Source organism: Mustela putorius, unplaced genomic scaffold, assembly GCF_011764305.1.
Source record: "Mustela putorius furo isolate JIRA1106 unplaced genomic scaffold, ASM1176430v1.1 tig00003854_pilon_pilon_pilon, whole genome shotgun sequence".
In the NCBI taxonomy this organism is placed as follows: domain Eukaryota; kingdom Metazoa; phylum Chordata; class Mammalia; order Carnivora; family Mustelidae; genus Mustela; species Mustela putorius.
The window spans coordinates 6,385,114-6,402,808 of record NW_025422006.1 but is presented as its reverse complement, the minus strand read 5'-3'; the positions used below and the strand labels follow the sequence as shown (position 1 = coordinate 6,402,808).

General features: G+C 47.6%; 1 protein-coding gene across 3 annotated transcripts in view; it reads left to right on the top strand.

Moving 5' to 3' along the window:
• The first annotated feature begins 1,296 nt into the window (after nt 1–1,296).
• The window catches only part of KANK1 (KN motif and ankyrin repeat domains 1), a 192,433-nt gene continuing 176,034 nt past the window's right edge, over nt 1,297–17,695 (top strand). For all 3 annotated transcript variants that reach the window (XM_045065053.1, XM_045065051.1, XM_045065052.1), the window contains exon 1: nt 1,297–1,420. The gene's annotated coding sequence lies outside the window, so the exon portion shown is untranslated. The remainder of the gene's footprint in view (nt 1,421–17,695) is intronic.

The window sequence follows — 17,695 nt, the reverse complement described above, 5'->3', positions numbered from 1 at the left end:
ACCAATGAAGAAAGCGAGGCCGGGAAGGAAGGAGGGTTGCTCTATGCCCCCGCCCCCATAGGGGCTGCAAAGGGGCGGATGGACTTTCCTTGCCCCACGTTATTTTTGAGCCGCTGTCTGCTCGTCCTTTTAACATTTCAGAGCCATCCGCTTCAGGAATTAGCAGGAGTGCTTTGCCTGAACACAGAGAGAACACTGATCGTGCAGTCCCTCTGCCCCAAAGGCCAGCATTTTGCTTTTTGGGGTTTGATGACTCTTCCCTGTAGCCTACTTGCAAAAATACGGGGACAAGGGTGCAGCGCCGCTGGGTGTGTTCTCCGCGGGAGAGCTCAGGAGCAGGGCCCCAGCCCCCTCCAGAAAACCAGTGACGGGACACTGGCGTTAATGGGGTTTTGCTTTTGGCCCTTCTTGGTTTTATAAAGCTGGCCCTCCCGTCCGCTTTATTCTCATTGCAAAGAAGACCCAAGCCACAGTCTCTGAGTCTCGGCGCCTGGGCTCGCCCCCAGCTGCGACGGCTCTGAGCGGAGCGTGTCTGGCTTCCTCGTCGGCTCTCCGCTCCCCAGGCGGGCGCTGCGCCTTCCCCGGAGTCCGCCGAGCACAGGCTCGCATCTGCACGCGCTCGTGTCCCCCCCTCTCCACCGAGGGCTCCGTCCCGGCCCCACCCCGCGAGCCGGCCCAGGCAAAGGCGACGGGAGGTCCGCGGCCGCCCCCGGGCGCGTCCGGCTCGGGCACCTGCAGGAAAGCCGAGCCCCGCGCGCTCCCCTGGGGCCGGGAAACCACCCCACGCGCGCAGCTTCTGGGCGGAGGGCTGGGAGGGGGCAGTGAAGAGGCGCTGGCGGCGGGTATTAGCCGTGATCCCTCCCGGGCGGGGACGAGAGGTGGGAACGGACTCAGGTTTCCCCGGGGTGGGGCGGACTTTTTCGCTCCCTGCGGGGAGAGGCAGGCACCCGTGGGCGGCAGGGGCGCGCCGGGCGGAGGGCGCCGCTCGGGTCGCGGCGCTCGGGGCAGGGGCCGGCGGGCGGGGTGAGGCGGAGGTGCGCGAAGGTGCCTCGTGGGCCTGGTGGAGTCGGAGCGGCGCGCAGGCGCACTGGGGCTAGCCCGCCGGCCGGGTCCCGGGGTACAAAGAGGCGCGGCGCAAAGCCGGGGTTCCCGGAGGTGTCCCGAGCCGCCTGGGGAGCCCTCCCGCCCGGCCTCGGGGCGCCGCCACGGTCGTTTCCCGCGCCGTGGCCGAAGCTCGCCCGCCTCCCCGGACTCGGTGGCCCTGCGGCGGCGGCAGGGCCCGGAGCGCCGCAGTCCGTTTCGGGGTTTAATTCTGGCGCTCGCACGCGGGGCCGGCTCCGCCCTCTCCGCCCCGCCCCCTCCGCCGAGGTCCGGGAGCCGCGGCCGGGCGGGCGCCGCAGGTTGGGGAGCGCGCCCGGAGGTGAGTGAGCCGGGGCTGCGCCGCGCCCTGTGCCGCGCGGGGTGGGCGCGGGGCGCCCGGACCCCGACCCCCTGGCGCGGGCCGGCCAACTTGGCGCGCGCCGGGGGCGCTCGGCGGCCGTGGCGGTGGCGGAGGGCAGCCCCGCGGGCTCGCGCTCGCCCTGCCTCCCCCGGCCGCCTCGGGGCGGGCCTAGGGACGGGTCCGAGAGAGGTTGCTTGGCGCGCGCTGCGGCCGCGGGAAAGTCCGGGCTGGGGACGGGAGGGTGGCGGGCGCGCCGCGCGAGGGTCCCCCGGGCCCTGAACTAGCCCGGGACGGGGTGCCCGACCCTCCCCGAGGCGGCGCCGGCTGAAGTTCTCGGCTCCGCTCCGCAGGGGGACTGGCGGTCGACCTCTTTATCTCTGTGTCCCAGAGCGCCAGGTGGCCTCGGTCGCCCTCCGCCGACTCCGACATGGCTCCGGCCGGCTGGGGTCAGAGGGGTCGGGGGGGGTGGGGTGGGGGAAGGGCGGGGGAGTCGGGGCCTCCGGGACGCGACCCGGGCTACGGCGCGGTCGGCTTCTGGGCGGTCCGCGGCGTCAGGTCGGCGGAGGGTGCGAGCGCCCTTGAGCGGACTTGGTCCCCGACGTCCCCTCCGCGGGGCCACTCGGGCAGAAACCTACGGAATCCTGCGCTCCGTTTCAAGCCTGCCACCGCCCCCTGCTCACTCTGCCCCCTCTACCTGGGTCCCCGGGGAACTTTCGGAGGCAGCTTCTCTCGGGGTCCTGCGGGTCGGCGGGAGCGGCTCTGCACCGGGGTGACGGGTGAGGGCTTCGGCCGAGTTCGCGTTCCGATCAGTCTGTGGCGTCCCCCAGTGCTCGCTGTCTGCACCTCATGTCTGCGGGGTTCGTCTCGTCGTATTAATTAATGAAATACATCAGCACGACGGCCCTGAGACTAACAAGGAAGGGTAATCATCCAGTGTAATTGTGTAGTTGTGCAGTTTCTGGTCCCAACTTAATTCCACGCATCTCTGAGTTGGATGGAAATCAGAACCCCCTTCCTCTTTTTTAGTTCGTGGATTTAGTCAGCTTGATTTTTAGGAGATGCTTAGTTCATCGACCAATGTTCGTTTCATCCAGCTTTCTCTGCTGAGGAGTGGGGCACTCTCACGTTGTGTTTATTTTTAAAATTGAGATACGATAAACATGCCATCAATTTACCCTTGTAAACTGCTCAGTTCCATGGTTTTTCATATATTCACTAAGTTACACCGTTATCACGACTAGTTCCGGGACATTTTTATCACCCCCAAAAGAACCCCCGTCCTCATGAACAGTCTCCTCATTTCAACCTCGCCCAGCCTTCCTCCTTCATTTTAAGGAGGTTTTCCCAAGATAGAGATAGAATTAGACACGGAGAGATTATTAACTTCAGACTTTCTTCAGTTAATGGATTTGGGGGAAGGTGCTGCTGATGAGGCAGTTGAAGAATAAGTGGGGGCTGTCTCAGGTGAGATTAGTGTCTAAGGATGCAGGAGAATTTGCCCCGTGAGGGAATGATGGCCTCCTTCAAACACAATCACAGGAGGGATGCATTTTATCCCCTGGGGGGCACAAGGGTGCTTTGGGGGCACTTTGTCAAGTGCATGAACACTTCTAGTTGAAGTTCCAGCAAAAGTGAGTTCTGTTTTGTGTGTGTGTGTGTGTGTGTGTGTGTGTGTATGTGTTTCGGGGAGGGGGGTTGGAGATGATAGAGCAGAAAAGGAGCAATGTTTAAAAAATAGTTTTGTTTTAAATCATCCAAACTGGCCCCCAAAGAAATAAACCACAGGCAGATGGCCCCTGGAATCGATACAGTCAAGACCTAGGTTCATTTTGTGAGAGTCAGTATTTGCTCACTCATAGTACCACGAGCTGATGTGCTCTTGCCTTAGTCCCCTCGTCACGGGAGGAGAAGGAGGGTGGCCAGGGGGTGTAGCTGGAGTAAATTCAAGGAATGGAGGAGGAGGTAGGTGAAGGGCTGACAGGGGCTGTGCAGGTGGGAGGGGAGGCCTGTAGGGTATGAGGGTTCAGAAGCAGCAAGGGGGAATCTCAGGGAAAAATTACAGACACGTCACTCAGGCATTTGCTGGACTATTTGTGCATGTTGTAAAAGTCTCATTTTAGAGTTGCAGCCGCCCAAATGACAGCCACCTCCATACTTCTGCCCTGCAGTCAAAGAAGCTAGGTTGGTTTCGAATGTTTCGGGACATTTTATGCCTCTGTTGCATAGGTGACTTCGCTTATAATCTCTATTGTTTTGTTTTGTCTTGTTTTTAAGTAATTGTTAAACTATATAACACCTACCAGTCGTAAATGTCTAATATGACGCATTTTCACAGTGAACATAAACTTGTAACTTGCATTGAGATCAAGGCACAGGAGGTTGCCAGACTGCAGAAGACCCCTCTGCTCTTTTCCTATTCCTTTTTCATCCCACAGTAACCAGTGTCCCAACCCATAGATCAGTTTTGGATGTTCTCAGGCTCTGTGGGCAGGGTATCCTCTAGTACATGTTGTTTGTGTGTTTTTCAATCTGGCTTCTTTCTGTCAAAATCACGCTGGTGAGATACAGCCATGTCGCGTGTGGCTCTGATCCAGTCATTATCTTTGCTGTCCAATATTCCATTGTGTGACTGTGCCCCCGAGTAATTTATCCATTCTAGGGTTGATGGGCATCTACATGGTTTCCACGTTTTATCCATGGCCAGCAGTGTGGCTGTGAACATTCTAGCACACTTCTTGATACAACTGTGCACATTTGTTTAGGGTCTGTTCTCAGAAGCGGCACTGTGAGTTCTAGACTGTTCAGTTTAGAGGACTGTGCCAAACAGATTTCCAAGCGGTCATTTGGTCAATACTCTACTAGCAGCATGTGAGAGTTCTGTCCTGTGTTAAACTGCAAGAACGATAAATCTACAGAGTTTCACAAATGGGCGAAGGGTGACCCGTATGTGTCCCAGTCTAGCAGATGGATTTTTCTAGTCGTGTGCACTTCTAGTGTTTTCCATGGCAGCTTCTGTTTGTATGATATCCTGATAGTGAATTTGGTATTTTGTTTGTCTTAATATTGTTTCAATCTCCGTAACTTTCTAATTTCTGCACACATCCACAATCCCATGGGCAGGCTTCCATTTAATAGTGCCCCCAGCATTAGAAATGAGTATTACTTTTTTTGGACTTGAACTGGTATTTATTGCTAAAGAAACCATCTTTGTGCATATATCCCCCCCCCCCCTTTGGGGATCATTTCATAAACTAGAGTCTTTGTTTTTTATGGCTCTGGTCCTGTTAAAGTACCACCGGCAGACCTCAGCTGTCCTTGAATCTAGTATAGAATTAAAGTAACCTATAAATTGCTAATATGTTACCCACAAAAAGGCATCTGCCTAATGGTTTAAATTGCTTTCAAAGTAACGGTGAAGTTGACCCCGATACCTGCTTTTTAAGTAGTGTAAATGGGACTGTTGTAATTTCATTTGCCAGTCACCTATGATTTTTCTTTATGTGATGCTTTTTGCCATGGTACTAAGCTGGGACTTTTCAGGAGTACCAGAGGAATCACACCATTAAGCTGCTGGTTGTCCGGAAATTATGTATGAAAAATTAAGAACACCAGCTAGGCAGATTCCTTACATGTGACAAAGGAGTGTTTCGTTCATTTTCCAGATATTGAGTATTTCTCTGAGTTCTGAATCCAGAGTGGTCTTTCTTGCCTGAATGGTTAGAATGGGCTTCCCTGAAAAGTAAGATTTGAGCTGAGCTCTAGGGGATCCTTAGAAATTGGCAAGGGAGTAGATTTCTCCGAAGAAGACACCACTGAGTTATCTCAAGAAGAGAGCTGAACCGTGCACAGGCCATCCTGGACAGTGGAAATGATGCTGGTCTTTGTCTTCTTTCTCTGGAATAGAGGGAAAATCGGTGAACTACTATAAAGGCAGAAAAAGTAATTAGAGCTTTTAGGGCAAAAACTTTTTTACTTTCAAGTCAGCATCCTGGGGTTCGATCACGAACACTTGCCAAAGGTGACCATGTAGCGGACTGCTGCTTTGCCTAGCTCTGGCTCTAAACGCACTCTTTCCTCTCAAAATGCAGCAAAACTCTGCCTGAGTTAAAGGCTGCTTCACCACCTGGCATGTAGAATAAGCCAGTAGCAGTTTGCCTTTAGTAAATAATAATGATGTTTCTATTTTACACATGGCTTGGTGGGGGCAATTCAGAGACTTAGACCCTGGCAGAGTTCATGGCAAGCGGGGAGGTAGAAAGATACAGAATTGTGGTAGGATGCAAAAGGATGGAAGTATCTGCTAGTAATGGCTCACTCTGGAAATGTAAGGGGTGAAAAATATAATGTTGAGAGGTTTGTGTGATATTGAAGGAGACTGGGCCTTGAAAAATTATGTGGTAGGGGTTAGAGCAAAGGGCATTGCATTTTAGGGCCCAGCTTTAGAAGCAGTGAGGCAGTCTGGTAAAGCAGGATGTAATATTTGGTCGGTCACGCTCTTGGAGACTCAGGGGAGTGGCAGCTTGAGATCATGCTCTCTGTCCAATGACTTCTCGCTGCTGAGGCAGCCCGATGATCTGTGTGGAAATACTGTAGCTCTGGACCCGGACTGACTGATTTGAATATAGGTTGTTCTGCTTGCTGTGTGATCTTTGCCAAAGTTACTGAACCTCTCTGTGATTCTGTTTCTGATTTATAAAAAGGAGATAATAAAGCACTCCCCTCATGGAGTCACCTGAGAATTAAGTGAGTTGAAATGATAGAGGGGGGCAGGCATGCCTCCAGCTCTTGAATTTGGAGTGTCCAGCATTTGATTTTGGGTGAGGTCACGCTCTTGGGGTGCTGGGATCCAGCCCTGCGTCTGGCTCCGAGCTCGGTCTGCTGGAAATTCTCTTCCTCTCCCTCTGCCCCTCCATTCCTGTACACTTGCTTGCTCACTCTCAAATAAATAAATCTTTAAACGAAAACCCAAACCATAGAGAGCACTTAGAAGACTACTTGGTACACCATAAATGCCAAACACATTTACTGTTGTTTCTTTAATTTTTAATTGTTTAAATTTCTGAGATAGTATTTGGACATAGAATAATGCAAACAACAAAGAAGCATTTAAACAAAGAAGCATTTAAAGGGCTCCTTTCTGATCCCTGTTCAGCTACAGTCTCTTATCGGGTGTTACTGTTAACTCTTTCCATTTTTAATTCTTTTGGCGGTTGTCATTGAGCAAATGACCTCAGACTTCAGTGGCTTGAACAGGTGTTTCATGGTATTTTGGATTCTGTGGGTCGGGGATTCAGGCAGGGCTTGGCTGCTTCTCCTTGTGGTGGTGAGGTCTCTGTGTAGCACGCCCCTGGTGAACAGGGTGGTCTGGAAGGTCCTAGAAGGCTTTGCTGCCATGTCCCATTCCTTGGCAGGGATGGCTGGAGGGCTGGCTCAGTGTTGATCGCTGCCCAGAGAATCTACTACACATGGCAGCTTCAGCCTGATGGTCCTAGGTAGTTGGACTACTCACGTGGCCACCAGCTTCCCTCATGTATTAATCAGGGTTCTCTAGACAAACAGAACAAATAGGATGTATGTATTTTCATAGAAAAATATGTATTTTAAGAACCCAGGGTTCACTGATTAAAATGTTAATCTCATCCCCAAATAGTCTCCAGATGGACAGATACAATTCACTTGAGCTAGAGTGCCTCAAGAGAGCCAGTTAGAAGCTTTGTGGCCTTTTATGACCTAGTCTCAGAGGTTATAAATATGACTTTCCTTTCACCAGTCTCTATTGATTGGGTCCATCACAAAGACTCAGACTCAGGGACAGGGGACATGGACCTGCCACTCAGTGGGAAGACTGTCAGCAGATTTGCAACCAGCTGCCATCATGTACCCTTGATTTCAACAAATTTGGCAGTATCCATTCATTCCTGCCAAGAAAGAAAGGGAATTAGTATTATCCTCATCTTTCCTCTCTTCCTCTCCCCTCCGCCTTCCAATTTTATTAGATTATTTTTATCTTATTATTATTAATATTATTATTTTTAAAGATTTTATTTATTCATTTTACAGACAGAGATCACAAGTAGTCAGAGAAGCAGGCAGAGAGAGAGAGGAAGAAGCAGGCTCCCCGCTGAGCAGAGAGCCTGATGTGGGGCTCCATCGCAGGACCCTGGGATCATGACCTGAGCCAAAGGCAGAGGCTTTAACCCACTGAGCCACACAGGCGCCCCTATCTTGTTATTTTTAATTCTCTTTTTTTCAGTAACCTTTATAATTTTAAATAAACCATTCTGTACTTGACATGGCCAATGAAGAAACGAGATTTGTTAGAGAGAGAGAGAGAGAGTGTGTGTGTGTGTGTGTTTAGTAGAAAAGAACAGAACTAAGAGGAGACCTAACAGAGAGGCTCTTATAAAAACCCTCCACTGGCTAGATGTGTGAATTGCTGGGGAGCATGTCCCCTGAGGCGCACAGCAGGTGACCTAAAGCAGCAGTTATTTTCTCTTTGGCTTTTGGATGCCTGTTTGCTTTTTTCTTCCTTGAGCTTTATGTTTCAAGTATGAATTCAGTCTCACTGATGAGGAATCTTCAAACAGATACACTGTTGAGTTGTATATTTGTGTATGGATACATACACCAGAAGGACCTATCAGAACTAAGTATGCTCATGCTTTTTTCATTACAGAAGCAATCAGTTAATTGGAAACAGTTACATATTTCAGACAGTGTCAGGAACCCTGTGGCTCTGTTGGAAGGTTGGCTTTTTTTTTTTTTTTAAATTAGTTAATGGAATTGAGAAGTGGGGCTTAGTTTAACCCTCAGAAGACATACTAATCCCTTTTTATAATTATCTGATCTCCTGAGAAGCACACAAAAACCTCCATTCTTGTTGGTTTACATTGTCGTGTATTGCAGATAAAACTCCTTTTTATATAATTTTTGGCTTCATTAGAGGGAAGAATGTAAATGTGTTGATATCTGCACTATGTTTTTGGCTGAATTTGTTCAGATTTTGTTGGTGATTCTGACTTGTTCACTGTTGACTTTGGGAAAAATATGAAAAAATGATTAGAGCGAAGGTCGAAATCGAGCTGAATTCGTACTCCCTCTCTCTCTCTCTCCTCTCCCCTGCCAACCCCTCTCCCTTTCTCCTCCACCCTTCTCAACAGAACTGCTCTTTCCTGTAGAAGTAACTGCTTAAGGGTAGCCCTTTTTAGGGGTGCTGATTGTCCCTCTTAGGTGATGCTCTGAGTCACTTGTCTATCAAATTCTGGCTCATTTCTTCTCCCTCACACAGAGCCACACCCTCGGGGTAACCCTCTGGTATCCTAGGTCACTTTTGTCTATGTGTGAAGGTTTTTAATCACAGTGTGTGTATCCTTTTGTGTCTGGCTTCTCTTTGCTTCGGGCTGTGCTGTGTTATGTGGCTACGGAGTGTTCTTGTGGTTGGTTTGTTGTGTCCCATGGTGTGCTGTACCACCAATGACTCCTCCTCCTAGAGACCTGCATTGAGTTGCTTCCCACTTGGGACCAGCACGGACAGGGCTGTCACAAACCAGTCTGCGCCCGTGTTCTGGCCGATGTGTGTATACAGTTGTGTTGGACGCACACCCGGGAGTGGAGCTGGTGGCCGGACCGCTCACAGGTCTGCTGTGGTAGAGACGGCCGGAGCGGGGTATCATGGATATTCCCGTGGTGCTGTGTGAGTTCCACTGGCTCTGATGCTTGTCACTGCCCTTTGTCTTGTTTTAGCCGGCAGGTCAGTACCTGTTCTTGAATTCCCCAGAATGATGAAGATGAGCACCCCAAAAAGGGCTCCTGTAACATGTGCTGTACTGTATGTCAGAGCATAGCGAGATACGCACCATTAGACTAGTTCAAAGACTCATCTAGAGATTATATGTCAGCTTTTTGACTGGTCTAGCTCTTCTCTCTCTCCATGCTGTAAAATTCCGTTCTCATGGGACTTTCTCCTCTCATTTGGTAGGAGATGCGTGGCAAGAGATGGGCTCTTAGTAAAAGTTAACAAAACTTTACGAATGCTTTCTACCAGTTCTGAGAATTAAGGCTTTCAGTATATTTGAAAGCTGGGATTTTGCTCGTGTCATCTTACTGTTTGCACTTTGCTGGTTTAAGTCAATCCACTGGTTTTTGGCATTTACTGCGACATTTTTGTAGGAGAATTTGTCTAAGTCATGCTCTGCATTTGGCCAGGAATTTTTGCCATTTTTAAGAAAATGCAGTGAGTGGTTTGGATGAAACTTAATATGATTTGATATGCCCGTTTGTTTTGATTTATTTCCTTTTGAAATTTCATCCCTCAGCTTCCGTTTAAGGGGCCTGTTTTATCTTCTCCGTTGTTGCTTTTTGAGGATCGTATCCCTCTTTAGGAATGCAGCCCCGCTTTGTACTTGGTGCAAATGTTCTCTCCCCATTATATCTCACTGGGGAGTTGCTGATCAAGGGAGAGGCGCTGTTTGTTTTCAGCACCTCTAAGGTATTTGTGGTACTGTTTGGCCTGTTGGTGGCAAGATTAAATCCTGGGTGGCATAGCCTAAAGGGTCTTTAGAAAACCCAGGCTTCTGACCTCAGGAGCAGAAGATTTCTCTGCCTCCAGAGACCCACCTTTGGATCCCCTTTCAGGGTTACGTTCCGGAGCGGTGTTGGGGGTGGGGTACAGTTTGTAGGATCTCTGTCAAGGAGAGGAGGTTGGAAGAGAGATCATGGAAGCTTACTTCCTGCAACTCAAAGTTTCTTAGCCTGGGTGAGGTTTCAGTAACAATTAGGAGATACAATTCAAATAGTTGACTGCTATGGAAGTTTTTGTATATTGTTAAGTTATTTTTTAAGTTGAGGGAACTCAAGACGAATCCTTTCATGAAGTCACGTGAACTTGTGTTCCAGTATGTTTTTGTTGGCAGGAGGAAGGGGAGTCCTTGTGGCTCTGGAGTGGGATCTGAGAATTGTTTGTAAAGCGGAGAAGGGCCCGTGGTGGATGGGAGGCACCTGCCTGAGGAACAGCAACGGGGGCTAGTTACGGAGTCGTCGTGAAATAGAAGAAGAACGACTAGGTCACACTTCGTAGGCATTCAGAACTGTTTGTTGAATGAATATGCATAATTATATCCACCACATACTGAAGTTGCCAGATCTGCATGGAGGTCCGACCCATCAACTGTGGCAGTGGTCGAGGGGCTCACGGTCTGGTATCTCATTGATCCTTAGGTAATAAGGAGTTCTCTGCTTCCATCAGCTATAGTCGAAGCATTTTGGTTGGAAAGAGATTTGTCTTAACAAGATGTGGCATGCTGTACCACGCCCCTCCCCCTCCAGGCATCCGTCTGAACCCAGTTTTGTTCCCTGCTGTTCCTCCCTACACACCCTTCCTGCATGTGTGTGTGTGTGTGTGTGAACTTGGGGGCACGGGGATCCTATAAGGTACCCTCCCCAAGTTCAGTGGACTCTGTTTTGTCAGGAAAGTTTTTATATTCAATTTTTTAATAATTTTTTTATATTCAATTTTTTATATTCAATTCCCATTTATTTATGGCTCTTGGGGCCATGTGATCTCTTCAGTATGAAAAAAAGCAGCAAGTTCAACACAAAATAGAGATAAGACATGCAGAGTAGGGCAGCACCAAAGTAGGGGAAAAGGCAGTAGCCAAAGGAAGAGGTGAGATGCTCAAAGATGAAGAACTTCCTGGCCCGCCCGCCGCCCCCCCCTTTCTGGGGAATGACTCCGGTGTTAAGGTGGGACATACAGCTTTCCATAGGTAATCCCCCCCTTTTTTAAAAAGAATTTTACTTTTATTTATTATTATTATTTTTAAAATTCCCTTTATTTGTTTATTTATTTATTTATTTTAGAAAGAGAGAGAGCAAGCAAGCAGGGGAAGGAGCGGGGGGAGGGAGGGGAGAGCCCCGAGCACAGCCACACTGAACAGGGGCTCGTCGTGGGGCTCGATCCCATGGCCCCGAGATCAGGACCTGAGCCAAAACCAGGAGTTGGACACTCAGCGGACTGAGCCACTCCGACGCCCCCAGGAGCGTTTTAATCAATTTTTAGGTTCATAGAGAAAGAAAACTGTCTCTTTTTGTTTGTTTTTAGGCTTATTTTAGCCAGCCCCTAGAAACAAAAGGCTACTGTTTGGATAATCACGGGAACTGGGAGAGCCTAATTGGAAGGACTTGCTTTTCCTTTAGTCAGATCCCTTGCGCTCATAAAGCTCTTTCACACCTTCCAGAGAAAGTGTCTCTCACTGGGAAACAGAGTGCTACTGTGCCGGGCTGGGTGCCGCCCACGGCTCGCTGGGAAGGGCTGGGAAGGGTGTGCCAGCTGCTCACCTCCTGAAGTCAGGAATGAGTAAGAAGACCCAGAGGACTTTGAGCCAATCCAGAACCATCAGAGAAAGGAGCTTTACTACAATGGGGGGAGGGTGTCATTTTTTTTCCTGTCCATCAGCTTTGCCAGCAAGTGGGGAAATACCGTTTAAGGGCACGACATTTCTATAGTTTAGGAATCGTTTTCTTGGGAACTTTTTCTTTCAAAGAAAAAGTGTTATGAGCCTCTAGCCTCACATCCCGTTTGACCAAATAACTGTGCTTCCCTGTGGATCTGATTGGAGTCCCGAGTTGAAGCTGTTACTCACAGAACCAACCCACAGGCTGGTTCGGGGTGCTGAGTGCCTGGAAGCTGTGTTTGGTCCTCAACATCTCTTTCTCTCCTTGACCCTCGATGGCCCAGCGCAGCTTTATCTCCCCCACGTCCTTCCCTGTTTCTTACCTTTGTTTTTGGACTGCTCAGATTGAAGGCATCCGATTCCACACAGGGCAGCGGGCAGGAGCCTGGGCTGCCGGGTCCCAGCCTTGCACTTCCTGCCAGGGGTCTATTTCCTCTGCCTCCTTGTGTCTGAAAGGAAACAATCTTACTCTGCGGTGGTGTTTAAGTGTGTCTTGGGTGTGTGAGTGTGGGGCGGAGGGGAGGCAAGGCAGCGGACGTAGGGGGGAATACAAAGGAAGGCGGGTCTAAGATACAGTATGTCCTGACTCTAAAACTCCCTGAAAGAGCATCATAAAAGACTGTCCTGTTTGCCCAGGGCCAGAGGAGTAGAGAAGGCGTTACGGTCCCAGGTAGCGCACAGTGGAGCGGAGAACCCTGGGAGCAAGCGAAAGGGCAGAGACAGGCGCAGGGGCCCCGACTCCGAGCAGTGCCTTCTCCTCTCTGCGAGGTCTTCCACACTTTTGCCCGAGGAAGAGCATCTGTCTCGGCCCGTGATATGGGGGTAACAAGATGTATCATACAGAGAAGCGAAGCTGATCAACCAGGTCATGGGCATGTGTGCCTCGCCCGAGCTTTGTTGAAATCTGCATCACTTGGGAAGCCTGTTGCCCTGCCTGCTGCCCCAGCCAAGGAAACTCAGTGGTTATGCAGGATCCCTGGTTATTGAGGTTGGGGTACTAGTCTCTGGAGGCACTGGGGTGGGGAGAGATGAGATGCGTTCCTGGGACCCCAAGTTGGTGCTCTGCACTTCTCTTCGGGCAATGTCTCCATACGAATGCTGGTTCCGCAGAGCTGTGCTGGAAACATGGCATGGGTCTTTGAAGTGGTGCAAGCCATTCATCATCTAGAATAATGTTTCTAAGATTAATGCATAAATACTGTTGATAAACTGTGGGCAACACTGCTGGGTGTTGAATCAGTGATTCATTGTATCTGAAGCTTTGGGGGAGTGAGGAGAGTGACATTGTATTCATAGTCCAAGGCCTGTGCAAAAGCTGGGTCCCATTCCGTTAACTACTTAGCTTTTCTTAAATCAGTGACTGTGGGGACCCAGAGGTTGGGTCTTTTTCTCACAGCAACATGCACTGTTTTGCCTTTTCTTGTGTTCATTAAAAGAAAGAACTTTCATTTAGCAGCATACATGAAGGGTGGAGAGGCAGGTCACAAAGTAGAAGGTATTTGTCATATATCCAATAAGCGGCTTGTCCAGAATATGTCAGGGAAAGCTACAAATCAACAAGAAAAACAAAACCTCATTTTAAAAATGGGAGAAGGGTATTCCATATCACCCGTCATCAGGAAAATGCACATTAAAACTACTATAAAATACAACACATATTCAAATGGCTCAAATTAAAACCAACCAACCCTAATAACCAAATATTAGCGGAGATAGGAAAAGCTCTCATTAGCTGCTGGTGGAAGTATAAACTGTATAAACTGGTTAGTCACTTTGGACTTAAAAAGCTGGACAAATACATACCCTGTGATCCAGTGATTATCCTCCTGGATATATGTGTCCAACAGGAATGAGTGTATATGTGCACTAGAAGCATTTGCAAGATCACTCCTAATGGAATGATAGAAACTAAGAGAAACAGTCCAAATGCACATGAATGGGTAAATACATTGTGGCAGGATTATGCATGAAATATTGCACAGCAATAAAAAAAAAGAACAAAGTGGTGCTGCACAGAAAAACATGAATATTGAGACATTATATTGAGTAATGTTATAGACCTTATATTGAGGAAAAGAAGCCAAAAGTGTACATATTGTATGATTTCTTTTTTTAAATTTTTTTTTTTTTAAGATTTTATTTATCTCTTTGAGAGAGAGACACACACAGAGAGAGAGAACATGAGAAGGGGGAGGGTCAGAGAGAGAAGCAGACTCCCTGCTGAGCAGGGAGCCTGATGTGGGATTCGATCCTGGGACTCCAGGACCATGATCTGAGCCGAAGGCAGTCACTTAACCAGCTGAGCCACCCAAGTGCCCTGTATGATTTCTTTTTTATGAGGCTCAAAGAGGGGCAAAAATAATCACTGGTGAATAGAAGAATAGGGCAGGGGGGCTAAGGTCAGGGGTATATTGACTAGGAAAGGACATGAGGGGCTCTGTGGTCTGGATGAAGTTCTCTATCTTTGACCTAGTTGCCGATAAAATGAGTATTTCATTTGTAAGAATTCCTCATGATAAGTATTTAAGATTTATATATTTTTTAAAGATTTTATTTATTTGTTTATTTGACAGACAGAGATCACAAGTAGGCAGAGAGGCAGGCAGAGAGAGAGGAGGAAGCAGGCTCCCCACTGAGCAGAGAGCCCAATGCAGGGCTCGATCCCAGGACCCTGGGATCATGACCTGAGTGGAAGGCAGAGGCTTTAACCCACTGAGCTACTCAGGCGCCCCAGATATTTATTTATTTATTTATTTATTTATTTATTTATTTATTCATTCATTTATTTTTACTTCATTGTACTTTTTTTTCCATTATGTTCAGTTAGCCACCATATAATACGTCATTAGTTTTTGTTGTTGTTTTTTTTGTTTTTTTGTTTTTTTAAAGATTTTATTTATTTATTTGACAGAGAGATCACAAGCAGGCAGAGAGGCAGGCAGAGAGTCAGGAGGAAGCAGGCTCCCTGCTGAGCAGAGAGCCCGAAGCGGGGCTCGATCTCAAGACCCTGAGATCATGACCTGAGCCACCCAGCGCCCCCATCATTAGTTTTTGATGTGGTCACTGATTCATTAGTTGCTTATAACACCTGGTGCCATTTCCTCATTTTGGAAGTTTATTAAGATCAAACATTTAAAAATAAATAATTCAGGATTTACGGTAAAACAGATAGGCTTATTGGCTGCGTAAAAAGTGAAACTCATTTAAACTGACTTAGACAAACCAGCATCATCAAGGAGTTTTGGGAAACCAACCAGACCACAGTAGCCCAGCCAGTCCTACTGGGAGTGAGGACCGGAAACGGATTCCTGTGGGCACTCATGGTGTCTTGTCTCCAGCATTTGCACCATACTTTGGCTTTTCTCTGCAGATTACCTTTCTCTGCTTCAGCTCACCTGTGGTAGGAAATGGCAGCCCAGCCCTTGCTTCTCCTGACTCCCGTCTCTAACCTAGCTGCTCTAGCCCTCTCTCCCTCCCTGCGACTGGGCTTAGCCTATGCCTCCTTTTTTCTCCCTGGGAAGAGGAATCATTCTGTGATCCCATCAGCTGTGGCCAAGGAGGCTGGGGTTGTGTAGGAAGCACCACAGTAAATAGCCAAGGTTAAGAACGGGTGGCTTTTTCTAAAAGGGAAATGTGTGTGGGAAGAAAATGGTCTCCATGCTACCACGTGTTCTCCTGCTGAATGTCTGCTCCCACTGATTTTTTTTCTAGCCCCAGTTTAAAGCAGGGAAGAGGAGTCCCCAGGAAATTCTTTGCTACCTCACAACCAAAGTCAGACTCACGTTTGTCTCCAAACACCCCATCAGCTTGACCCTGATATTTTGCAAAGTGTTCCTGAGCTAAGCTTTGTCAAGATCCCTCACAAACTAGCCTTGCCGAGGGACCTACTACCCTGGATCTTTGGGGGACTATAAAAGTTTCCCAAATGCATGAAGTTTCACACCTTCCGGATGTAACTTTCTGTCCAATTGTAGGAAATAGCGTTCCTAACTTGATTTGAACTTAGTGTGAATAGCCTTCCTGTTAATTACTGTGGACTTGCTAACCATGGTGGAGGGAACCATGGCCCCCAGATTCAGGACTTTTCAAGGCAGAGTATAGCATTATCTCTCTCCCACTCTTGGGTCAGCTTAGTCCTAGTAAATGTTAGGAGTTTCTCTGGTCATCCAGCTTGCCCTAGCCCCATCACAAATTTGCAAGAGACTGTGCTGAATTTTTCCTTTGGCAGTGAAGTTTTTAAATGATTTGCTGTATATGCTCACCAGAGTAGCCATGAGAAGAGTCTTTAAGCATTGTTTTTCTTTGGCTTCTAGAAAAAAGTTTGAGAGATCTAGTAATTTTCATCAAGTTAGGTTTTGATGGCTCAGGTCTTATTCATATAGGTAAGATTTCCAGGCAGAGGCTAATACGAAAAGGCTAACATGAACCTGAACTTTTTGGGGATTGATTTCTGCATCCCATAAAATCCCAGACAATTACATTTCCTTGTTTTGCTGGGAGACTGGTTTGCCAGTTAAGTTTATAACCTTGATTCTTGTTTTATCCCCCAATTAGTTAGAGATTAATTATGTGTCTTAGGAAGGGTGAGCTGTTGAACCTTATCTTCTTGGAACCTACCGTTGTTCTCAACAAGGTTTTCTAAAGGTCAGTCAAGTAACTGAAGTTTTCTCTCTCTTTCTAAAGCACGTATTTATAAAGTAAAAACTTTAATTAGAAAAAGACCTTATTTCCAGTTTATTACGTATGTTTTGCAGATGGTCATGGAAATTCTCTGGCGGTAAGACCTGGATGTCTTTCTGCATTCATTCAGCTGCCCTAGGTACTAATTATTCCATTGATCATTAAAAGTTTTTTTTTTTTTTTAAATAAGTGATGGTTTCATCTCTCAGCTTAGCCTACATGATACTCAGTGACCTAAGACACCATTTTAATTTCTTCTTCGCTCTGCTCCAAAGGTCTTCTGTATTCTAGCTCCAGATCTGGGTTGCGTGAGCCGTCCCGTTCTGGGATATGGTAGAGGGTGAGAAAGGGAACCGCCAATCCATTCGTGGCTCTTAATGCTTCCGTTTGTATGTCAGTCCTCGTATTCACTTGACTATGGTAAGTCGCGTGGCTAAGCCTACCAACAGCGGAGTAGGGAAATGAAATTAACTTTTCCATCTGGAGACACTGCAAGTCACGTGACAATGGGAAGTCTGTTCCTTTTGCAGGGAGGGCAGCAGATGACTGAAACAAAACCACAATTTACCACAATGGAAAACAATATTTAATTCTAAGAGGTTTAATGGCCTGTATGCTGATTCAGAAACAGAGTTTCGATTGATGACATCTGTATTTGGGGGTTTGTTTTGAAAGTTGTGCTTCAGAAATCTGCCTACATATGGAAGACAGGGTCTCATTTTTATACAGGACTGATTAATCTTTTATGAGTTGGAGAGCTGTACCCACAGTTTGGGAACTTTCCACTCATTGTTTCTTAAGGGTCTGGATCTGCATTTAAACAAGAAGTTACTCTTCTTACTCTCTTGACTTTTGTATCTTGATTTTCTCTGTGTTACTGCTATCTTATTGGTTGATTGTCTTTTGTTTAATTGCCTGAATTAATATGGTTTTGGCAGCCACTCAAAGGCAGATGACAATGTAAAGAGAAAAATAGGAGCCTTCTGAACTGAAATTTATTAGGGCTTAGTCAATCTGTCCTGGTATTTTTCTTGCAAAATGAAATTGCTGAGCTGTTGCTGATATCCTTACTGGGGAATTTCTGCCTTAGTGTTGAAAAAGGACATCAGAACCCTTTGAAGAA